Consider the following 15,698-nt stretch of genomic DNA (forward strand, 5'->3'; position numbering starts at 1 on the left):
GCTTCTCTGCTGTTTTCCCAGGTTGGCCTAGGAAGGAGCGGATCCTTGGTCCACCAGGGGCAAAGCAGGCACAGCCCCCGCTGGCGCACCTGCCCTCCAGCAGTCTGTGGCAGCTGCTTCACCACGTTGTGGGCTGAACTCCCTTCCCTGAGCAGCTGGGCCTTGACATGAGCAGCCTGGAGCCCTCAGAGAGGCCGGCCGAGCCCGGGAGGGGTAGGCTTTGCCCTCTAGGATCATGACCGTGTCCACAGCCCTGAGACCCCCCCCCCCGCCCCCAGTGCCCTGCCAGGGCCTCGGGGAGGCTCTGCCAAGGGCAATCCCCAGGATGGCTGTTGCCACCAGGGCGTCCACGCCCCGACTCCCACGCCCTCTCTCCCCACCCGCCCACGAGAGCTCAGTGCAGCCGTGAGAAGGGCTGCTCTGTCACTCTGTCATCACCTTTCGGAGCTGTTGCTGTGCTAGCTGGTAGCTCAGCGGGTGGCTTTCTGTCTTAACCGATTTTATTCATGAAGACGGATTCTAGGACCTACAAGACTCTCGGTCCCACGCTAATTTTTTTTCTTTCTCTAAACAGCCTTGTGAAGGCTCAAGTGAGCCTCCATGTCAGAGAAGATGAAATGTTTTCCCCTGATCTGCTAGAAACAGCCACCACTCTAGGTATTTCAAACGGGGGTGGGGGTGGGGTGGGGTGGGGGCGGGGAGGCAATACCAGGAGCTGGTTACACAGGTCAGAGAACAGCCAAAGAGGGGTCCCTAAGGCAACACAGAGATTAGCCACAGCAGAAAGGATGGGGGGCGGCACACAGGAGGAGGTTGTGTCACCAGAGACCCCAAGCCAGGGTCATATGGCAGGAGCCAGAGATATGGTGAAGGCTGCCAGGAAAGAGGGGCTACCGGGTGGGGACTTTTATTTGTCTCTCGGTGTGTAACAAATGATCCCTGAACCTAGCAGCTGTAAATAACACATTTATTACTTTACAGTTTCTGCGGGTCAGGAACCACCGGCTTAGCTGGGTGGTTCGGGTTCAGATCTCTCACGAGGCCGTGATCAAGGTGTCCGTTGGGGCTGCAGTTATCTCAAGGCTCCACTGGGAAGGATCTGTTTCCCATATGGATGCTGACAGGCTTCACGTCTTCACCGGCTGTTGGGCGAAGACATCAGGGCTTAGCCACGTGGGCCTCTCCCTTGGGCCACTCACAATACGGCGGCCTTCTTCCTATAAAGCAAGGGCTCCCAGAGAGTGAGAAAGCACGTGGAAAGGGGGAGCGGGCTGGAAGTCAACAGGCTTTTTGTGACCCAACCTTGGAGGTGACATCCCAACACTTTAGCCAGATTCTCTTTGTGAGAAGGGAGACACGAGGAGTTCCCGTTGTGGCTCACTGATTAAGGAATTCAACCAGGAACCCTGAGGTTGTGGGCTCAATCCCTGGCCTCGCTCCGTGGGTTCAGGATCCGGCAGTGCCATGAGCTGTGGGGTAGGTCGCAGATGCGGCTCAGATGCCGCGTGGCTGTGGCTGTGGCATAGGCCGGCGGCTACAGCTCCGATGAGACCCCTAGCCTGGGAACCTCCATATGCCGTGGGTGTGGCCCTAGAAAAAGCGAAAAGACAAAAAAAAGAAGAAGAAGAAGAAGAAGGGAGGCATGAGGAGGTATAGCCCACATTCCTGAGGAAGGGACCATTAAGGGCATGGCTAGCAGGAGGCAAGATCACAGAGGCTGCCACAGGATCATAGCCGCAGGGGCAGAGGCAGCTCTTGGGTTGGGGGCCCAAAGCTTATACAATCTGGAGACTCCTTTTAAGACAAAGCATGCAAAATTACAAATACAAAGTCACAGTCAGGCCCAGTAACTGGCGAATGTATAAACAAAACAGGGACTACGGGTACGATGGGATACTGTTTGGCAACGAAGAGGAATGAAGTATTGCTTCCTGTGACAACATGGACGAACCTCGACAACAGGCTGCTCCGGGAAGGAAACCAGTCACAACAGACCACACGCTATGTGACTCCATTTACATGAGAATGTCCAGAATAGGCACATCTATAGAGACAGAGGGTAGACTAGCCTTATCAAGGCCTGGGCTTGGGAGCCAGGATTGATTGAAAAGACACGAGGGAAATCTGGGGTGATGGAAATGTTCTAAAACTGGATTGTGGTGATGCTTGCACAACCCAATAACTGCTGAAACCCAGTGAACCATACCCGACAATGGGCGATTTTCATGGTTTGTAAATTATATTTCAATAAAGCTGTTAAAAAATTATACGCATAGGGCATGGGCAGGGGCCTGGGCAAGTGAGAGGCCCTGGAGCTTAGGCTTCATTAATTTTTCAGAAAATCTGTCTCTGTGGAGGAGATGGAGCTATTGCAGAGACCCTGCCTGGGGTGGCGAGGGGCTGAGGCAATCACCAGACTCTCGCCCAGTCTTCTGCCTGGCCCTCCTACTGCCCTCACGTGCCCATTCCTCTTCGTTGCCTACAGCTGCCTGCCTACGCCACAGCCACAGCAATGCCAGATCCGAGCCTGACAGGGCCAGGCACCGCCCTGCCGGGCCATCTGCACACCCTAATGCCAAGACAACATGGGACACCTACCTTGTGGCATTGAAAGGTGCCTTGAGAGGAAATCCAGAGAAGGCCCATGTTTCCAAATGAAGGACCTAAAGGGGCTGATTATGATCAAAGAATCTAGAACAATGGATCTGTGGATTAGACTGTCATTTATTATCTGGTTGCTAAAGGCTCAACGTGCTTATATATGGTGGGAAGATGGAGAACAGGCTCTGGGTGGGTAGGAGGAAAAGAATAAGGTGATAAGTCATGGAAGAAGAATACTGGATGTGTTAAATATTCAATATTGGATATATTGTTCTGGCAGCTTTTCTCATTTAACTCTTACAGGCAAGGGGTACCAAGGCCAGGGCGGTGGGCATAGTCAGCCCCACATGCAGGCAATAAGATGATGCATTGTTTTGTGGCGATTTTTTTTTTTTTTTTTGCTTTTTTGTAGGGCCGCACCTGCAGCATATGGAGGTTCCCAGGCTAGGGGTCAAATGGGAGCTACAGCTGCCTGCCTACGCCACAGCCACAGCAATGCCAGATCCGAGCCTCGTCTGCGACCTACACCACAGCTCACAGCAATGCTGGATTCTTAACCCACTGAGCAAGGGCAGGGATTGAACCCGCAGCCTCATAGTTCCTAGTTGGATTCGTTTCCGCTGCGCCACAACAGGACCTCCTGTGGCAAACTTAGAAATAATAATAAAACCCACTAAAAGGTGGTATCTTGGAGTTCTGGCTGTGGTGCTGTGGGTTCAGAATCTGACTGCAGTGGCTCGGGTCGCTGCAGAGGCATGGGTTCCATCTCTGGCCCAGGGCAGTGGGTTAAAGGATCCGGCATTGGCCTAGAGGGCAGCTGTGGCTCAGATTCAAGCCCTGGCCTGGGAACTTCCAAACGCTGAGTGTGCAGCCATCAAAAAAATTTTTGTAAACAATTAAAAATGTAAAAAGTTGCTCTCTTTTATTATCAATATGTCCAAGGAATTCGAAACAGTGTCAGATAATACTCCTCCCCTCACACTCCAAATATCTTAATGGTTTAAGTTCTAAAATTGCAAAAGTTACTGGTGAGTTTTAAATTATACACACACACACACACACACACACACACACACATATACACACACATATATATAAGCCTCAAATGAGCACAGTTTCATGACTGACCCCGTAAGAAATACTGTTTTCTGCATGGGAGGTGAGGCAGAGAACCTCACTCATACAGGAGGCCACGGACACAGTGGACTCAGCTACATGTATTCAATTTTTTTCCCCCCGGTTTTTGGCCCCACTCACAGGATATGGAAGTTCCTGGGCTGGGGATCAAATCTGAGCTTCATCTGCAACCTGGGCCACAGCTGCGGCAACGGCGCATCTAACCCACTATCCAGGGCTGGGGAGGGCACTGGCCAAGCCACAGAGACACGTCGGATCATGAATCCACTGCAGCACAGCGAGGCCTCCCCATGTATTTGATTCTAGAGTAGGTTCGTGTTGGCTCAGGATCATTTGGGCTCATCTTGGGTGCATTTTGTGTCTCCAGTCCCGGCAGCGCTACATATTCCTGCGTTCAAATGGCAGAGTCAGAAGCACAACGAAAGCACGGTGATTGTGTGGAAACAGGACTTGAGATGCTTCGACCTGTCATTCTAGGTGCCGTGACTTTGAACCATGCGGTGTTCAAGTCTATTGGACATAGTTTTTCCTGTGGTTTCCCCCTCCTTAAAAAATACATTAACATAAATAAAAATATGAATCCAGTTTCTTTTTCCTTTGGGCACTCTTTTATGTTTTAAATTGTAGTTTGTATATTCATTTATTTGGAGTGTTCATTTTTAATTTTTATTTGATTTTCTAGTTCCACTAGAATGAAAGTTCAATAAAAGAGAAATGTTCACTCCCTGTGTTTCTTTGTTGGTCATTATAGTCATTTGTTTGATTTCATAATGATTACTGAAAGAGATTTTTTTCTCATATAAAGGAAAGGTACTTAGAAATAATCTGCTCCGGGTGTTAAATATTGATAGGTATGCCACTGCAGATAACCAGAAAGTGTCATCCTCACAAATAAGGACACTGAGGAGGTTAAGGAATGTGTTTAAATTCAAGCAGAGATGAAAGATTCAAACAATATTGTACAGTCCACAGAGAGCATTTGCTAACTCATTTAATACCAGCCACAACCAGCATTATCGTCCCCACCTGACAGATGCGGGACAAATGACTTGCCCAAGGTCTCCTAGCTAGTCGAGGGCAAAACATGTGGACCCTGGTAGTATCATATAGAAGCCACCTGTATACACCTTTACTCCGCGCTTCCTCGTCAAATGAGGTTCCTTTCCAAAGCCATGCTCTGTTCTAATGGCCCCCCGCAGCTGAGCGACGGGGACCACTTCTGCTGCCGCTGTCCTCTCCGACACCCTCTCTCAACAAGAAGGAAAGCTCCGGGCAGATGTTCGTGGGGCATTTCTAAGGACACAACTGCAATCTGGTCTGAAGTTAGCTCAGCCTGGTTGTTTACCAAAGACTTTGAGAAGGGAAGGATGAGAAGGAAGACTGACTTTATGGAGATCAGGATCCTTGGGATTCTAAGATCTATCTCACTCCCGAAGACGCCGACGTTTTTGCCAGCTCTAATAAAGGTGGAAGAAAATTGCACGCTGCTTCCATCCCAAGTAATACTGACCCGCAACACTAGATGGCAAAATGGTGCTATGTTACCGTGTTGTCGTCTGAAAAAGCCTGGTGTAAAAGTCTTCCCCCCCAAATCCAAATCCACCGGACTGTCCTTTTCAGAAAACGTTTATTTTTGGAAAATAAAGTTCTATGTGTAGTTAATATCTTAATTTTTTAAAAAAAAATCATTGTTTAGAAATGCTCTATTTTGAATGGTCTCAGTCTCCCAGGCTCTATCAAGAGGGTAAATACATGTCTCTTTGCCTAATGGCCAGCTGGTCAAAAGCTACCTCCTAATTGATCAGATAAAAACGGGAGGATAACAGAAGATAATGGAGATAGTATGAAATGTACTTTCAAAAGCTGCATGTTAACATAAATGTGACATAAATGTGACAAATGTATATGGCACAGATGTCATCTGTCATGGCCTCTTCTGTTTAAATAAACATAGAAGCCAATAACAAATTGGACACACTGCTGTTTCTCATTTCATTCATTCAAGAATAAGCACCTCTTATGTACAAGGCAGTTGTAGGCAGCACAGAATACAAAGAGAATTCTATTCGGGCGTTCAAGAAATCTGTGTTCTAGAGGGGGACAAAAGACAAATGCGCCACTACTGTCAACCATCAGCCCCTGAATCATTCTTTCTCCAGAGCCTCACAGTTAGAGCTGCTGGTGCCCCCCATCCTCCCCCACCCCACCACCCTGCAAGCTTTGGGACCACCCAGGGTCCTGACCCAGGCAGGCAGCCCATCAGCATATCAAGACTGGCCCCATCCAGGGGCTCAGGGCTCCGTTTGTATTGCTCTCTGACGCGCCTGGGCAAATCAAATTTAGCAGAGTCCCTGCCTTATCAGAAATGCAGAATTAACTATTAGCAGGCGGGAGGAGGCGTCATGGTGTACAGCCACTGAGGAGAATTGGGCCAGCAAGTTTTCAAAGCCATGGGCACTGAAGAGGAAGGAGGTGGAATTACAGGCACAGAAAATCATCCACACAGAAGCAGAGAAAGCTGTCCCGGTCGGGGGAGCCTGCAGAAGTTAAAGCAACGGTCCTTAAAAGCGTGGTCTGGTCGGTTGGCGGCCTTCGCAGCCCTAGGAAACTATTAGAAATGCAAATTCTCAGGCTCCACCCCAGATCTGAGGACTAAGAAACTTTGGGGGCGGGGCCTAGCTGTCCTGTGTTAACAAGTCCCCCACGTGATTCGGATGCTCGCTTAGGGCCTAAGAACCCATGGGTCAGAGTATAGCCGAGGCCAGGGAGGGTGATAGACAAGGGAAGCTACACAGGGGTGAGCCCTTGAAGGGCTTTGTGCTAAGGTGATTGGTTTCTTTCCTGTTTTGTCTTGTAGGCAGTATGGGAGCCACTGAGGGTTTCTAAGGAAGGAAGTGGGCAGAACAAATCTGTGCTTCCCATCCATCACGCTCAGGACAGCGCCGAGGGGGATGTGGAAGGAGGGAAGACGCCCCCCCCCGCCCCCGCCCCCGTCCCCCACCTTCAGAGCATCTCTAGCTTCTCTTATGCTTTCACCACAAAGCTCCACCCCTGGGGCTCTCCTCGCTTGTTCTAGAGCCTGGTCTCCTAGCGACTTCACGCACTCTCCTGGTGACAGCCACCCCTTGGCAGGTGACTACCAAACCTACTGTGTTAGCCTGTATCTTGCGCCAGGCGGACTGGCTGGACTTCCTCAACGTCCAGCTGCCATGTCGCACTTAGCACAACCAAATGTGAAGTCACCATCCATACACTGGAGCTTCCTCTCCCGCCTTCTTCACTACTGTCAATGGCACGACTGTCTATACTGTCTCTAGCACACCACACAGCCGAGAGCTGCCCTTGGGGTCCTCCCCAAAGCTCCTTCCAGCCTAGACGCACCCAAGCACAGCCTGAAGAGGATTCCTGGAGTCCTTGGCACACACGTTTCTTCCAGCACATTGACATGAGTGTCAGTGTCTGAGGGTGAACACCTTAAGGGAAAAATCGGCTTCATTTGCATACGTATCAAGCTGGCACCCAGCAGGGAGGCTGGATAGGGTAGACCTAGGATTTTTAGTGAACAAAGGAGTAAATTCTCCGCGTCAAAGCTGAAGGAGGAGACAGACCGGAGAACAGCAGAGAGACGCACATAATGCCAATTGGCATGGCGACTGCAAACCCATAGAAGGTCCCTGGTAGGCTCTGCAAGCGTGAGCAGTGGGGGGATGAGGGAAAGCTGGGTTATGAGGAATGGAATGAAGTGGCAAGAAATTACAGACGGAGTGGGAACTGAAGCAGAGGCAGCTGGTATGGATTCAGCTTTCTAGAAGACTGGGGAAGAAAGACAAGGAGATGGGTTAGCATTTCATAGGAGAAGGAGGGTAAAGCGAAGAGTGTTTGGGGGGGGTTTGTTGTAAAAGCTAGGGGAGGAGTTCCCTGGTGGCTCATGGTTTAAGGACCTGGCATTATCATGGCTGTGGCTCAGATCGCTGCTCTGGTGTAGGTTCTATCCCAGGCCCAGAAACTTCCACATGCGGCAGTTGTGGCTAAAAAAAAAAAAAAAAAAAAAAAAAAAAAAAAAAAAAAAAAAAAAAAAGAGTTAAAAAATATCAAAAAGGGAGTGAAAACTTGAACGTGTAATTCAAGAAAAAGCAGAAAAAACATCAGTGGAGTAGGACAGACTGAGGATGACAGAGAAGGTTGAGGGAGTGCTCAAAACTACAAAGACCGAGGTGGAGGAGATGCTGGACACAGAGGAAGCTGGTCCAGGAGCAGAGGAATGTGCCTCCAAGATGTCAGCAGGTGGGCTGACTTGATGCTTTCTGAGCCCGTCATCAGTGAGCTCCGTGAGAAGAAGGGGGAAAAAGATACAGAGAGGCTGAAGCAGCGAGAAAGAGAAGTCAGCAAGTTCACACAGATGCCTGTGATGCTGAGGAGAGGAAAATGGAGGCAGGAAGGGGTGGGTGGCCTTGGGAAAATGTTTGGAACATGCAGAATTTGAGTGGCAGTCAGCAAGAGCCCCCGCCCCCACCCCCCAGGCTTCCCAGCTTCATCCACACTGGGCCCGCTGCCCCTATTGCCTTGGGTTTCCTCCTGATTGCTGGAAGCCTTCTCCTGTTCAAGCCCAGGACCAAAGTCACTGTTCCTCTGAAATCTTCCTCCGGAGCCCATCCCCAGGCACAGCTGTTCTCAATAATAATAACGTTTATGTAGTGCTTTCCAGCCTAAATGCAATTATGCCATCTTTTCTTACATCCATTATCTTAATTAACTACTCTCTCCTCTCTATAGCACTCTGTTGTTACAGGAATGTAACACTTTATCAGTCACATGCCCAAAAAACTAGATGTTCATTTTGTCTACAAGACAGTGAGTTTATTAAAAGCCAGGGTTGCACCTGACACACCTTTGTAACCCTGTGTCTAACATAGCTCCTGGCCCATATTAGAAACACAAAGGCATGGGTGGAACTAGATGAATGAGTCTCTATTCAACATATATTATTATATCCTTTCCTTTTTTTTTTTTTTTTTTTAACAGCCACACCCGCAGCATAAGGGATCGGATCCGAGCTGCCGGTTGCAGGCCTATACCACAGCCTTTGCAACACAGCTTGTGGCAACGCCAGATCATTAAGCCACTGAGCGAGGCCAGGGATCGAATTTGCATGCCTCATGGAGACCACACTGAATTCTTAACGTGCTGAGCCACAGTGGGAACTCCCTATTCCTGTATTCTTAAGAGAATCCTATTGATTCTTCAAGACCCAGTCTGAGGACAATTTATTCTTATCTTTCACTAATAGTATCTTCTCCAGGAGTTCCTGTTGTGGCTCAGCGGTAATAAACCCCACTGGTATCCATGAGGATAAGGGTTCAATCTCTGGCCTCGCTCAGTAGGTTAAGGATCTGGCATTGCCGTGAGCTGTGGTGTAGGTCATAGACGTGGCTTGGATTTGGTGTTGCTGTGGCTGTGGCATAGGCCAGCAGCTGTAGCTCCGATTGGACCCCTAGCCTGGGAACCTCCACGTGCTGCGGGTGTGGCTCTAAAAAGCAAAGAAAAAAAATATCTTCTTCAGATTAAATAAATATAATTCCTTCTACTTTTTTTCTCAGAAAATGTATTTTTAATCTTTAGGTTCCAAAATGATTTTGTTCAGACTTTTCCAAATTATTCTTAAACCTTTAATGTTATGGAGCCAGAAAAGGCCTCAGTAAGTTCTGAACCATCAAGGGTTCATTACTCTTGGTTTGGCACAGGCTTGGGGTTGGCTTTGGATAGCTTTTCCTACTGGTTACTAAAAGATATGCATAGGCACAACGAGGTTCTTGACCCTAAATTTAGTTAGCATTACTCTTCGTTGTTAAGCAGTAAAGACTTCTGTCTTGAAAGATCAACTAGAGTCAATTTTTTTTTTTTTTTTTTTGTCTTTTTGTCTTTTTGCTATTTCTTGGGCTGCTCCTGCGGCATATGGAGGTTCCCAGGCTAGGGGTCGAATCGGAGCTGTAGCCACCGGCCTACACCAGAGCCACAGCAACGCGGGATCCGAGCCGCATCTGCAACCTACACCACAGCTCACGGCAACGCCAGATCGTTAACCCACTGAGCAAGGGCAGGGACCGAACCCGCAACCTCATGGTTCCTAGTCGGATTCGTTAACCACTGCGCCACGACGGGAACTCCGACTAGAGTCAATTCTAAATATTTGGTTCAATGTTAAGTACATCCCAGTGACTTTGGTCTGTAGGCATCTCAGAACCTTCTGCTTAACCTGTGGCATCCAAGTGGGAAAGAAAACAGAATGACCTCCCGAAAGTCTAAAAATACCAGGGCAAGGGCTCCCGCTATGGTGCAGTGGGTGAAGAATCCAACTGCAGTGGCTCAGGTTGCTGTGGAGGCAGGAGTTTGATCCCTGGCCCGGTTCAGTGGGTTAAAGGATTCAGTGCTGCTGCAGCTGCGGTGTACGTCGCATCTGTGGCTCAGATTCAATCCCTGGCCTGGAAACTTCCATATGCTGTCAGCTTGGCCATAAAGAAATAAAATTAAAATTAAAATTAATAAAAATATGAGGGCAGGTCGCCTAATCCAAACTTCATTTACAATTCCCTAGAGTTGTGGGATTCTTAGCAGGAAGAAGGGGGTGGAAGCCATATGTCAATGCTACGAGGACCACTCCACTGATGGCTGCCGTGTTCTGGAAGCCATTCCTAGCTTTCCTTCTCACTGTTGAGATTTGCTAGAAGACAGGGATTGTGATGAAGGATGTGGTATTTCCCAAACGGGGATACACATGAGGATCACTCATATGTGTTACAAAAATAGATGCATTTCCTGGGACTCACTTCCCTGAGATACTGATTCAGGTGATCTGAGATTGAGCAAGAGAATAAACACACAAACATTCTAGGGTTGTATTCTCTCAAAATCAGACCTTAAGAAAAATGTGAGAGCAAGGAGTTTACTTGAGAGGTAATTCCAGGAGGTAATAATAGGGAAGTGAGGAAGGGGAGAAGTCCAATAAGGCGTGTGCTACTGAGCAGGTTACCACTGTGAGAAATCACAGCTCAGTCCCACTAGAAACTCAGTAAAGATCACATCTTAGAAATATTCCACCCAAGGTAGGTATAAGCTGGGGTATTAGTCAATTTCCATCATTGACTCCTGGCACTGCCAGCCTGACTTACAGGTGAACCAAAGGGGCTCTGAAAAGCAGAGAAAGCCCAAAGGCAAGGAGTTGCAGATGTGATCAGCTGGAAGCCATTCAGTTGGCTGGCACAGGGATGATGAATGGCCAGGGGATACAGGCAGCCACTAACAGTGCCAGCTGCAACAAACACCCTGGAGTTTTGGATAAAGCCAAGGCTCACAAGAGGCCAGATTTGGGAAATCTCACTAGGATTTTATGTACAAACTCAAATTACTTTTAATTACCACTTCTTCCGTGATCTTGCTGACCACACTCCATCCACTGACCACAACCATCAACGAAGACGACAACTCCCATCTTTTACGTTGAAATGGATGGCAATCTGCTGAAAACTGAAAGAAAGCACTTAGTACCAAACCACGCAGGTGACCAATGCCCAACTGACAAGAAGCGGCTTGAATGAGAAGGCAAGATGAAAGCTCAGTGTCCCCTCTACTACCGAAGAGGCCAGAGAGAAGGTCACAGTCCACATCGAGGTGTCGCAATTGTCTCAGCGGCTATGAAGCCAAGGACATCCACGTTTTCTATGCATCAGGACTGCCTGGGATGCCTTCCAGCTGCAGCATTGGGACCTTAATAAACGAGCCATATTATGTTTATACTTTACTGTTTAAGTAATGCTATTTCACTCTGTGTAAAGCCACTTAAAACACCAGTGGAAACACATGCATGGACCATGAAACAACTTTAAATGGATAATCAATTTTTATCACATATTGAGGGTTAGACTGGTATATCTGAGTGAATTATGAAAGTCTGTATGTGCTCTGGCTAGGAGTGTTTGCATACCAAATCTTCTTCTTTGTTACAGAACCAATCTATTGCAAGCACATTGGGAGTTTCCAAAATCTAACACTGAAAAACCTTCATTCTGAAGGAATTTTTCAGAACTTTAAAAAACATGGATGTATTTTATTTGGGCTTAGCTGCGAAGGACTGTATGAAAACACCTTGATTCCCTGTAGTATGATTCTCCCCTAAAACAGAGGGAATAGGATCAACGTGTAAGATGCCAAGAAAGTATGGTCAGAGTGAGCGTGAGCTTACTGATGAAAATCTGGAATGTACAAGGCACCCTAAACCTTATGGGACAAGGTTTTAGAACAAATATGAAGAGTGTGCTTATGCAGTGACACGTAGGCACATGGAGCTCATTATACCCACAAAGCTGGTCAGGATGAGTCAAGAGGATTTGGATCAATCCATGGATATCAGAACCTTAACAGTTCATTAAAGGAAAATGAGGCAGGTTCAAGTTGCAGCCTTAGCCTCTGAGACTGATGTCAGGGATGCAAACTGCCACATTCTTACAAAGCAGTGGTGGCACCTTCAGACAGAGAACACAAGACTGGTGGACCCCCGATCTGACATGCTGTGACATTTCTTATGTTCGGTAGAGGATGTTGAAAATGTCACAAAATCTGAGCACCAAGAAGCTATCGGCATTTCGAGCTCTCAAGTTCCTTGAAGCACTGGTCCTTCCTTTTCTGGTCCTGATGGTGGAGAAGATACCTGGTCACACTGACCCTTCCCACACACCTGACACAACACATACCAACTGTGAATTCCCTAAAGCACTTCCAAAATCGATATGCTCTTCTCTTTGTACATGAGGACCCAGAACTGTGAAGGGGAGTAGGCCAATCTTAATTCTTTAAAAAATGATCCACACCTCATCCAAACATTAGTTCATTCACTGAGCATGTCTGACCATGTTCTGAGCACTAAAACAGAATCAGGATCAGTTTTCCTGCCAACATAGCCTAATAACCAGCTGGTTTCATTTTTAAACCCAGTGTTATGTGAAGTCTGACTATGTGACAAGTCAAGGGAGACTATTTATTTCAATCAAGACCCCCATTCAATATCTGACCATGTGACATGTTCACACACTTAGGGACAACCACAGGGACCACGTGCGTTCCTCAAATCTGAACTGTCACATCATGAGAGGTTTACATCAAAAACTCTGATGCTAGAAGCCATCATTTTGTGCATGTGATCATTTTAACTGGTATTAATTGATTATATCAAATCATGGAATATTTTTTTAACCACAGTCTGACCTGTGTGCTGAGATGAATAAACATGTGTCTTAATGTAAAACATTCTTACATGAGAAAGAACATTCTGGTTTTGTTTTAGGTCATTGTTCACACAGATCTTTTCTAACTCAAATTATTTTTCAAAATGTTCATAACCCTCTGAGAATTTATTTCTATTACCTCTGCCCCCTTTATGATTTATAGGTCAAGAAGGAGGAGGAGGAGGAGGAAGAGGTGAAATTTAAAGAGAAGGAATTTATTATCAAAGAAGAAATGATTTGTGAATAACAAATGTGCATTCAATCAACAAATGACATAGGTCAAACCTCCATTTTAAGTGATAAATATATCAAGTTCATTAAAAAGTATTCATTTAATCCATATTAAATTCATCAAAATAATTTATAGATTTGGGTTTAAGAGAAAAATAATTAAAAACTCCCACATAAAAAAAAGTTGCATCAGATGCTGGACTTTGTGACGCACGATAATGATTCTGGTTAAACCAAGGAATATTTTGAGTACAAAAATAATGCATGAAAAGTATTTTAAAAATTAAAATCGAAATGGCTCCTTCCTGCTTAGTAAATGTCATGGAAAAGGAGCAAAATTTTATTTTCATTTACTTTCAGTGAAGTCTGAAACATCTAGCTTTTGTGTAAAATTGGCATTAAAAAATAGAAAATACTAAAAATGAAAATGATTGCCATAACGAAAGCCAACCAATTATAGCATTCTAAAGGTTTTTTTTGTTGTTGTTGTTGTTGCTATTTCTTGGGCCGCTCCCGAGGCATATGGAGGTTCCCAGGCTAGGGGTTGAATCGGAGCTGTAGCCACAGGCCTACGCCAGAGCCACAGCAACGCGGGATCCGAGCCGCATCTGCAACCTACACCACAGCTCACGGCAACGCCGGATCGTTAACCCACTGAGCAAGGGCAGGGACCGAACCCGCAACCTCATGGTTCCTAGTCGGATTCGTGAACCACTGCGCCACGACGGGAACTCCTAAAGGTTTTTTTTTAAAAAAAAAAAATCCTGCATCAATTCCTTGAACTCTCAGTATAATCTACTAAGATAATTCAATGGTAAATAATAGCAAAAAAATAAATTCATTCATTTGTTTAAAAGCAGTTTTAAGTACCTCTAAGTCGTGCATATTAAGCACTTTATGGGAATAGCTGAGGGGTTACAAAAGCAGTTTCAAATCATTTCTAAGTTGTGATTAAATTGTGAAGTAATACACAGAAAAAAAATCAGAAAATTAGAAAATAACACATTAATAAGGAAATATAAAATAATACAGTATAATCTGTAATATATAAATGCAGAAAGGACATAGATGGAAATGTCTGCTTTCAAGTTAGAAAAAGAGGAGTTCCTGTTGTGGTGCAGCAGAAACGAATCGGACTAGGAACCACAAGGTTGCAGGTTTGATCCCCGGCCTCGCTCAGTGGGTTAAAGATCCAGCGTTGCCGTGAGCTGTGATGTAGGCTGGCAGCTGCAGCTCCGATTCAACCCCTAGCCCGGGAACCTCCATATGCCTCTGGTGTGGCCCTAAAAAGCAAAAAAAAAAAAGTTAGAAAAAGAATCCACAAATCCTAGTAATTAACCAAATTAAAAAAGATGTACTGTATACACATATATTCTAAACACACACACACACATACTCACATACATATATAAATTAGACATTCCTATTGCTTCCATATTATACCGATAGTCAGGTATTTTTCTAGCTAACACTGTATCCCCTATAGCTTCTATGTTTGAATTCTCTAGTTGGGAGTTTATAGAAATTCAGCAGTATTCAACAAATTGTAAATTAAGAGGAAATAACAGATACTCTTCCTAATGGGGAAATACCCACATACCCCAGAAATGAACTTCAGCTCTGCCAAATTCATGGACAATTCCTCAAGTATTTGTTTCCAATTATTCCACATTAGGCAAAAATATGCAGTATTGTTGCTATGTTCTACCCTAATATTCTTCTCCCTTACATCTCTAAATCCTAACACATCTATAACATTCATTTGATGAATAATAACATTTTGGTGCACTAGGTAATACATATGTTTTTTATTTGCCACAAAGAACTGTATTTCCTCAACTGATTTATGAACCACCTGGACAAAATTATTTTTATTATGGTTTATTTCATTTTCTCCAGCATCCACACTGAAAAACACTTGTAAAAAGTCAATGACAATGGAAAAAAAGGAAGGAAGGGAAAGAACAACTTAAAAATTCAAAATCAAAACTCCACATTTCTTCAGAGAACACCAATGAAAAATGTAGCTACAATACTTTGAAACTAACAAATTCAAAGTAAAGTCAGGAGTTCCCACTATGGCACAGAGGAAACAAATCCAACTAGGAACCATGAGGTTTCGGGTTCGATCCCTGGCCTCGATCAGCGGGTTAAAGATCCAGCGTTGCCATGAGCTGTGGTGTAGGTCGCAGACTCGGCTCGGATCTCGATCTGGCATTGCTGTGGCTGTGGTGTAGGCCAGTGGCTACAGCTCCAATTTGACCCCTAGCCTGGGAACCTCCACATGCCGCAGCTTCGGCTCAAAAAAAAAAAAAAAAAAAAAAAGGGCAAAAAACCCCCACCAAAGTCAAGTCAAATAGCCACCTATTTTTTTCTGTGTTTCCTTTATGGACAACTAGCTAAAATTCACTGGCAGTTCCAAATTTTTCCAAAACAGAAATAATTATTTGGTTT

At 45.7% G+C, this 15,698-nt stretch overlaps 1 long non-coding RNA gene across 1 annotated transcript in view; it reads right to left on the bottom strand.

Annotated features, from left to right (window-relative positions):
• LOC106506942 overlaps positions 955–15,698 on the bottom strand; it is a 51,519-nt gene continuing 36,775 nt past the window's right edge. Inside the window, exon 3 of the long non-coding RNA XR_001302600.2 lies at positions 955–1,217. This is a non-coding gene — a long non-coding RNA (uncharacterized LOC106506942). The remainder of the gene's footprint in view (positions 1,218–15,698) is intronic.

This window comes from Sus scrofa, chromosome X (genome assembly GCF_000003025.6).
Source record: "Sus scrofa isolate TJ Tabasco breed Duroc chromosome X, Sscrofa11.1, whole genome shotgun sequence".
Taxonomy (NCBI): Eukaryota; Metazoa; Chordata; class Mammalia; order Artiodactyla; family Suidae; genus Sus; species Sus scrofa.